The sequence below is a fragment of the Euphorbia lathyris genome, chromosome 3 (assembly GCF_963576675.1).
Source record: "Euphorbia lathyris chromosome 3, ddEupLath1.1, whole genome shotgun sequence".
NCBI lineage: Eukaryota > Viridiplantae > Streptophyta > Magnoliopsida > Malpighiales > Euphorbiaceae > Euphorbia > Euphorbia lathyris.
Window position 1 is genome coordinate 41,856,727 of NC_088912.1, and position 10,511 is coordinate 41,867,237.

A 10,511-nucleotide genomic window follows, 5' to 3' on the forward strand; every position below is an offset into this window, starting at 1 on the left:
TTTATTTTTTAATTAATAAAAAATATAAATCTGATTAACTACCAACTAATTTCTGAGAACCTTGTACGGGGGATTAGCACTACAGTGTTTTACAACTTTAAGAAATAAGTAAGACATCAAATAACTATTTCATTTTTTCTTTGAAATTAATTTATCTTATTACTTTTTGGGGTGTTTGTTTATTCAATTTCCACCTCCTGTTTGTCTTTTCAAACTGTTTGGTTAGAAGCTATTGTTTGCTTTTTCATATCTGAGAAGTAGTTTTTTTACAAAACAAAAAATCACTGTTTCTCTAATAGCAACAACAAATAATAAATTAGAACAACAAACAGTAAACATCAACAAACGGCATGTAAAACAAACAGATCCCAAAACCTATACGGGCATACTTAAATGTGCATGCGAATTTATGGTGGTGAGTTTCTTTAAGTGGATGGTTGCAAATAGCAATTGATATGGTATTGGTATGCATTTAAGGAATGGATTTGAGCAATTGATTTGGAATCAAAAAGTCAAAAGGATTTAGTGCTACTCCACTACGTATATATATATATATGCCACTTTTAACATTTCTATAACATTATATAAAAAAAAAAAACATTTCTATAACACTTCTTTCTCATATATATTTTTTTTTTGTATAACACACACCATAATATTAATAAGTCCTTATTATTACACATCTATATTATTATTATTTAAACTAGTAGAAGAACTGATGTGTAATTCTCTAGTTTTTTTAAGGATTGTAAGACATTTTATTTTATTTAAATATTTTTTATTTGAATGATCACTAAATATTTTTGATTTATTTATATTACTTGATTAATAATTTAATGTACGTTTTTTTTAGGTTTGACTTATATTCCATAATAGTAGTAAAAATTGGAATACAAAATAATTCATTAATTGCGTAATTAGAATAGGTTAAAAATGTATTTTTTTTAATTTAATAATTATGTTATTTTCCATATTTAAAAGATTACAAAAATTTATTACTTTCTACATGAATTTATAATTTTTTGTGACACAACTTTATATGTATATTTGTGATATTTAGCTAATTTATAGTACGATAGATTAATTATATAAATAATATTATGGGAAAAGCACAGAAATAAACTCCGTGGTTTGGGTAGGGGTGTCAATATGGGTTCACGGGTCGTAAACGGGTCGTGTCAACCTACTTAGGTGACCTGTTTAGGTCAACCCTAACCCGACCTGTTTAATAAACGGGTTGACACGGGTTGACCTATGTAACTCGTTTACTTAAACATATTAAACATGACTAAAAAATTAACACAACTCGTTTGACCCATTAACCTGCTATATATCAAAATCTGTTAAATGGGTTGTATGACTCGTTAACCCATTATAACAAAAATCTAATGTAAATAAATAGAGAATGTTAATTAGAATGTATAATATTCAACAAATATCAAAATAAACTCAAACACAATTAAAAAAACATAAAATAAAATCAAATTGTATCCAAATCAAATTCCATTCAACTTAAAATAACAGAATTGGCATCTTTGATTCAACTTAACACAACAGAATTGGCATCTTGTTGATTAACTTTCAATTCATCGGATTCCAAGTGTAATTCCATGATCTCCTTTTCAAGTTCTTCAATCTCCATGTTGTTTTCTTCCACACCTAAAAGACAAAAGTAATTATTAGAAAATAATTAAAATATTTTAACTACAAAATAAACAAGTTTTATAAAAAGATTATACCATCAACTTCACGTGAAGCATAAAGCCAATCTTTAGCACATAGCAAAGCTTCAACAACATCATATTTTAATGCACTCCTATATTTGTCAAGAACTCTTCCACTGTTTCTAAATGCACTTTTAGAAGCTACAGTTGTAATTGGAATAGCTAGCACATCTCGAGCTAAAGCCGCAATTTGAGGGTACCTATATTGGTTTGCTTTCCAATAAGCCAATATGTCTAAATTGATCTTTCTATCCATTCTTGGCTCATCAAGATACAAATCTAACTTAGACTTTTGAGGAGTATATTCAGCAGCATCTAAGGAATCAAATTCCTATATGAATTATAAAAAAACCATTAAAATTATATCCATAAATATCTATGGACAAGTTTAAAAAATGAAAATGAAATGAATAAGAGTTCAGGGTCAAAATAAAGCATACCTTCCCCCAATCTAAAGCAACAGATGAAGAACCATTCTGATCCAACATTGAATTGTGCTTGCTCATACTATTTTCACCAGTTGATCCACAAGCATTTTCCATATTTGAAGAAATCTCATACTCAGAATACAAGCCATACAAGACACTCCTAACTTGTCTTGCTTCAATTAACTCATCATCACCATACAGCTTCTTATAACAATACTCAACAAAACCTATCTTGTACCTAGGATCTAAAATCACTGCAATGGCCATAATTCTGCTATATGCACTCCAATATTTTTTGAACTTCACCATCATTTTGATTGCCATGGAACTCATATAGGAATCTTCACTATCCATACTCTCTTTCAAAGTTAAATGGGCAGTAAACACTAAAGGGAAGTACAGATTTGCAGTGACATATTTGGAGCCCAAAAAAGACAAGTGATATCATTAAAAACTCGAAGAAATTTGCAAATCTTTTCAACCTTAACCCATTCATCGTCTGAAGGACAATGCTTGAAATTAGAATCACTTAATCTAAGATGAACAAAAGCATTTTGATAATATAGAGTACTATCAAGCATCATAAAACTTGAATTCCATCTTGTGGGGACATCTTGTCTGAGACCGTTTTTAGAATCGAGAGTGCAAAGGCTAACATATTCTAAAATTTTGACCTTTCTAGCTTGAGAACCCTTAACATACTTTATGCTTTCTCTAATCTTTACAATTGAATCATCAATTTCTTTCAACCCATCTTGAACTATCAAATTTAAAATGTGAGCAGAACATCTCATATGAAAAAAATCTCCATGATTCAAAAGACTACCCTTGATATTCAATAAATTTCTCAACAATTCAACACATGTATAATTGGGACTTGCATTATCCAAAGTGATGGAAAAAATTCTGCTATCAATTTTCCAACCACATAAGAAATTATGAATCTTTTCACACAAAGCTACACCGTTATGTGAAGGAGGCAAATAGGAAAAGTTCGAAATTCTCTTTTGGATATTCCAATCCTTATCAACAAAATGCCCAGTCAAACAGATACACCCATCAGTTGTAATAGAAGACCAACAATCAGAAGTTATGCATATCCTACGAGAAGTCGACTCCAACAAAGATTTGACCACATTTTTCTCTCTTTTGTAAATTTTCATGCAATCAGCCTTACATGTATTCCTTGAAACTAAATTCAAATCAGGTTTGAAATACCTAAAAAATTTCTTTATTCCATGCCATGTAACAAAATGAAAAGGCAAATCATGTTTAATAACAGCTTCAGCAACCAAATCTCTAAATTCATTAACATCAAACTTTGTTTGCACCAACAATTCATCACTCATAGATATAATAGTTTGACTTATATCTCTTGTATCTTTTTTAGGACACTTCAATAAATGTCGTTTCATGTTACATGTTCCATAAGTGCCATCAGCCTTGTATGTTTTCCCACAACCTTTACATTTTACAGTTCGTCTCTTGTCATTTCCCATAATAGATTATGTGGTTTAAAAGTTGGCAAACAGGTACCTTGAGGTTCATTCCGTTAGCAAAAACATTCCAAATTTTAAAAAAGTCAAAAGTCAAAGGGAAAAGAGTTAATTTTGTCTTTATATTTATTTACTTTTATAAATTAACCCATTATTATCTAGTTATCACAAATAAACCCAAAAATAAAAAATAAAAATCAAATACACCATTTTCTCTATCTCTTTTTAATTTCTTATTTTTTTCTTTCTTTACTCTTTGTTAATTTCTCCATCTTTTCCTCTTTGTATAAAAACGGGCATGAAATTGAAATCACAACATCAAAATCTTTTGCACAAGGATGGATATTTATCACCCAATGTTCAACACTTATTTTAGTGATTCATAGATGAATTTAATAGGCTGCAACAAATCTTCTTTTTCATATTTAATGAACAGATAATTACGTACAATAAGAAGATTTGTTTGAAAATGAAGATAACTAGGAACAAATCGTTGCCGCCGTTTTTACTTGTATTCGCCGGGAATATTGCTCCGGTGGAACCAACATGGACTTGGAGGGGATAATTTTAAAGGGAGGTGCCGGGATTTACACCGGGTACCGATGAGTTTACTGCATTGGAGCGGAAAAGGGAAGCCATGGGCTCGGCTAGATTCGAACCGGCCATGTCTGGTTGATGCTTTGTGGGGTCTTTATAGTTTAATTTATCGTGAAATTTACACATTAACTTCTAATGATGACTAAATTTTGATCGAGTGGGGAATCGAACCTCAAACCTGTCAAGCAAAGATTCAACGCCTTACCACTCAAACCAACCCCTATTGGCTCAGTTCTAATTCTAAGAAAACTAAAATAATAGCAAAAAGTAACGAGTATTCTTACAGAATATGTAAAGAGATACATTTTGAGGGAGGAAAAACTCTTTGTATACGAGTCTTATTACTCATAATAAGAATAAACTTATTATGTTCTATATGGAAAATAATTATAATAAGATATGATTGCGTCTATTTAGGAGCTATCTACGCTCGTTAAAGAATCCTAATCAGAGTAGCACTAGTATACTTTAACTAAGAAATATGCTTCTACAAGGCTGGATGGAATATCCAGTGTAATATAGATGATCGGTTTGAATTTTCACCTATATCTATGCAGGGGTTTTTTGGCTTCAGATAAACATCTAGGATTATGGTAAACCATCTATAGTTCGAATTCGTGTCTTGAAAATACTAGGTTTGTATCTGTTGGTCCATAAAAATAAAATTTTATTTTTAAGTTCTTATATAAAAAAGCATACAATAAATTTAATATATAGTCAAAGAATAGTAAGTCACACGTCGTGCGACGTAGTCCACACACCGTGTGAGCTGCGATTCGGACCAGTAAGACACCTCAAACACACGACATGTGGAATGAAGTCTGAACCTTCTGCCTAAAATAAGATAATTCATATGATGCGTGGCTTAGCCTACACGTCGTGTTGATCATAAAACAATCATTTTAAGTATATAAATAAGCCACACGCCACGTGGCTCAAATTTTCAGCAGCATTTCCACGCATGGTTCGATAATTCGGGACTGCGGGATGCACTTATAAGCACCAAATCAGACTAAGGGTTAACGACTCAAGTTTGACAGCTCATTTACACATGTGCAAAAAGATCATCCATCGCCAACCATACACTAACCCAAGGAAATAGGAAAAGTGAGCTTAAATGACAAAGAAGTGGAGTAAAAATAGGGAATGAAGGATGAATGTTAAGGAAAGTGAGAAGAGTGGATTACCACTTGTATCTTAGAAAATTCTATAAATGAAAGCCAAAACATCATTTCTAAACCTTAACCAACAATCCAAAAATACTTACACTATGTCAAAATTATTCCAGCCTTTGTTCTTCATTTTTCTTAAGTTTCCAGTTCGAATTGCATTATAAAAGCGTCTTGTTAACCTTAATTCACTATTTAGCAACCCGTTTTCAAGTTCGCAATCATTCAATTGTCAATCCCGAATCCAAAAGTTAACAATTGCAAAGCTCAAAGTTCACTAAAATCATTTTCTATCCATTTTTCTACAATCTACCCATCCATTTCGTTTTTAACTTTTAGACCCTTTAGGTTCCAATTTCGCCCTCGATTTTTATACATACTCATTTCCAACATCCTAAACTTTACTCTAGCCTTTCATTTTGCCTAATTCCGTGTTTGGAAGCCTATTTTACAAGCTAATCTTTACACCCTAAATCATTCCACACATTCTGTCCATCCATTTCGTTTTTACATTCCTGAGCCACTCCAGTTCGTTTCTAACCCTGGTTTTTACATGACCTCATTCTTAATTTCTTGTACTCCACTTTAGCTTTTCGTTTTACTCAATTATGTTTCTGGAAACTCCCGTACGAGCCATCCAAAGTCCGACCCAAATCAGCCCGTAGTTAAATACTCGTTCCATTTTCCAACCATTCAAATACTATTAGAATCAGAAACCCGAAGACGAAATGAACCCCGCTTTATACCGGTCGCTCAAAGTACTCGTGGATCCAAAAGCCAAAGTCAGTTCAATGTTTCACTGAGATAGTCAACTGTGGCTCCGAGTTTGTCGTTTGAATTTTTCATTTCATTTCATTTCCTTTATTGTAATTATAGCAATTCAATTCTTACTCATGTTATTAATTTGTTTATATTCAGTTTTGCAATTGGTTTAGCTATATGTTGATGTAGAGATCGATTCGATTGTAGTTATTTTTCTTGAACATCTGTATTCAGATCCTTTTTACATAAATAAAATACCATTTTCACCAAATCTCATGTCAATTTCGCACTTTTATTTTCCTTTACTTAATCGTCCTTTACAATTATTTGCAATAGCCTAATACGCAATAACTTTAAATAATCTAGCAAAATTTCTATAACGGCGCTAGGAACCCAAGAGGGATTTTTTCCATCCTTGCGTCCTAGCCAACTGTTTTGATTAAGATTTTAAGTTTTAGTGTGCAAATTTATAAACTTAACCATCAATATTAATTGAGAAATAATTGGTTTGGCACGTCCGCAGCCAATCCACATGTGGTAAGTAGACCTCGGCATGGGCGGGGCCTGTTGGGCTTTTAATAAAACCTGACAAGCCCAAGCCTAGCCCAAGTCCATACTAATTAGAGTCGGTCTCGGGCTCGGGCGGGCTCAGGCCTAAAAAAGGAATCCCAATCCCATATCTGTATTAAAAAAAATTCAATTAAAATGAAATACTAACTTTTTTTAATAAAAAATAATAAACATAATAGTTAATAAGTCTTAGAAAATTATAATAAACTAATAGTTAAATTCGAAATAAAATTACAACATTTGAGGTTAGGAGGAGATGGATTGGAGAGTATATATATGAGGGTAAATAAATATTATATATAATTTATAAATATATATATATAGAGAACGGGTCGGGTCGGGCCAGGCCCGACAGATATTTATATAGCCCAAGCCCACCCATTTTTTAGGCGGGTTTATTCGGATTTGGACCGGGTCGGGCCTGACACCAATTTTATGTGTCCAGGCTTGGCTAAATAGGCCTGGACTCAGCCCGGACGGACTCATTGGCCCATGCCGAGGTCTAATGGTAAGGTTGAAATTAGTATTATTCGAAAATATCATTAATAGTATCAAATCTTTAGTGGTTAACCACCCTACCAAATGTCGAATAAATGCTTTTCCTTACCTCTATTCGAGAGAACCTGGTTTGATTGGCATTTCCAAATTGTATCCAGAACTTTCCTTTAGTGGGCCTTCCATCAAGAGAAACGATTGCCCAGATGGAGGGTAAATCAACTCCTCAGGGCGAAAGATCTTTATAGCAACTTTGGCTTTTTTTGTATTTTCTTCTATAGTTGTCCATGTATTTGTACATTTCTTAATATAAGCTTTTGATATTTTTTTCTTATGAGAGTGATTTACACATCCCCCTAAAATTCAATATGAAGAGATTTTCTTTCTCTACATATTAATATACAGTTCTATAAGCTCAAATGTATGCAAATTCTGTTTGAAAATTCCATCTACTGGCTATGAATTTTCTTGCGACTTTATTTTATTTTGAAATTTCATATTTTAAATATGAAGCTTGAGTGGTTCTTTTGAACTCTATATGGAAACTCCATATTCGGAACAAAATTGATCTTAGGTGGCTCCTCTGAACTCAATCTGAAAACTCCATATTCTAAATAATATGAATATTTATACGCCATGCAATTTCTGCAGGTCCTACACTTTTTGACCATTCATGTTAAGTATATGTTCTTAATTTTTCCATTTTAGAGGCACGTCTACATCGTTCAAATTCTAAGTTTAGCTTAAGTCTTTTCCTTTTTTTTATTCCATATGAATCAGGGTGAGGATCTAATTTTTCCTCTCATAACGAATCTATTTTAATTTTTATCCTTCCTTAGAATGTTCTAAATTTTCCAATTGGTATCATTTCCTTCCAACTTCTACAATATCTTCGTCACCATTTAGAGATATCGAATCATGAAAACATCCTTGGCTGCATAATTTTTGTTTTTTTTTGGGGTTCATGATACTAAAGATATGTACCATTACTGGTCCTATCTCCTTGAGGATATGTGTTCCCCGAATGATAGATTCATACTTAGCTGCATTATTCGTTGTAGCAAATTCTAGTTTGATGGCATATGAGATTTTTTTTTTTATATTGGTTGGAACTTTAATCTAGATGCCTACTTCAGCGCCTTCTAAGTAATATGTTCCATCTAGATAAATCTATAATCCTTTAATTATTGGAAAAGCATCAGTTGCTTTCCCTACAATTTATACCGCAGACTTGACTTTTTAGGGTTGTTCTAGATTCATACTTGATGTCAAATGCTCATAATTTGACAACCCACTCGGTCAATATATCGAAAGTTTTAGGTCTCACCAATACTTTTATAAGTGGAAAAGTTGTCCTGACTACTATGATATGGACTTGGAAGTACGGTCTTAGCCATATTGAGGATAGTATAATTCCATATTCACGATCTTTGGATATTGCAACTCCACATCTTTTAACACTTTATTGGTATAGTAGACCATATATTAATTACCATTTACTTTATTGACCATGACGGAGCAAACCATTTTGTTTGTGGCTGCTAAATAAAGTTATATTGTATCTCCTTTCTCTATATGACTAATTAAGGAGGAGATGATAAGAATTATTTGAAAGCTTTTTAACACTCTTTTGTCCACTTTGATTCTTTGTTTTTATGGCGTTTTATAAGGATAACCATCTCTTTATGGAGCAAGATACGAATCTTCCTAGAGCGATGATTTCCCTATTGAGCTTTTGCACTTCATTGAGACTCACTCTGGCACTCATATTCAACACCACCCATATCTTTTCTGGATTCACCTTATTCCCCTTTTGAGATACCATATATCTTAAGAAGTTCCATGGGTTCAACCCGAAAGTGCAGTTTCAGGATTGAGCTTGGGTTTGGATTTTTTTTAGGATTTTAAATGTTTTCTAAATATCTTCAGGGTGGTTAGAAAGATTTTTTCTCTTAGACTTTGATTGGATGAGAGGTTTTGAAAGGTAATTAAAGGGAGGGTAGGGAAGGGGAAGGAGGGGGAGAGAGTGTATTACCCTTACCCTTATTTGGGAGAAAGGGAAGGGTTCATCAAAACCCTTCCAAACCCACCGATTTGGTGGATTAAAAATCTATTAAAAACTTATTGATTTTGAACCCTTCAAAACTCTTCATTAACCTTTCAAAACCCTTACCCTCATATTTTTTTAATCTTCCAAACAAGGGTTTCCACTAACCCTTCCCTACCCTCCCTTTAATTACCCTTCAAAACCTCTCATCCAACCAGAGCCTTAATGATCATATTTTCAATTGATACTTTCACATTCTTGTCAATTTGACCTTCGAAGACGGTGTTCATTGTTAGAAATAGAAGAACGTAGTCGCAATGAAAAATAAAAAAATTTCTATTTCCTTTAACCCTAGGATCCATTAATCATCATTTCATATTAAAGGGATTAAACATGTGTATCTTTAATTGATGACCTATCTACCATTGCAAATGAAGTGACCACGTAGATCTATCCATCTTCTCAACGAACCTTGATCAACCTAAGTCATGAACGTTCTTGATCAACCTTTAATAGCAATCATGAGTAGATTGCCTCTAACGTAATCCACACGAACTAAGAAGCGAATAGGTGAAACTTAGGTAATTGAATGTTTAAAGTTGAGAGAAAATCCCCCCCTTCCCCCAAATAATTACATTGGCCGAAAATCATAGTGCAGTATATATATATATATATATATATAGATTTTATTTCATTTTCTAATCCTAATCCAATTAGGTTTAATTTAATTAGTTAGTATTCTAATCACATTAGGTTAATCACATTATAATTACTTAATTAAATAGAAACACTATCATCAATTATATTCCATATATATCTTAATATATATCCTATATGATTAATAACTTATTATCTCTTTACAATTATCCTTAGTTTAATTAATTTCACCCATAACCATAATCTAATTATAACTATATGAGAAATCAATTAAACAACCTATATTTACCTTATATACATATTTCGGTCCACTCAACATATCCCACATAAATTACCATTTTTCCTTTCGGTCTTAATTCTTGTGTGTGATCCATTAGGTTCTTACCTCAACTAGTCGTATACGTTTATTGCAATTAACTTAAACAAATCAATTCAATCAAACGTATAAAAAAATGAGTGCGCAAACTGTTTTTACCAGAATGGTCATATTTTCCTAGAGCCATAAGAAGTCAGGTTGATTCTAACGTTTACCTTTCCGTATTAGATGCAGTATAATTTGATCATTC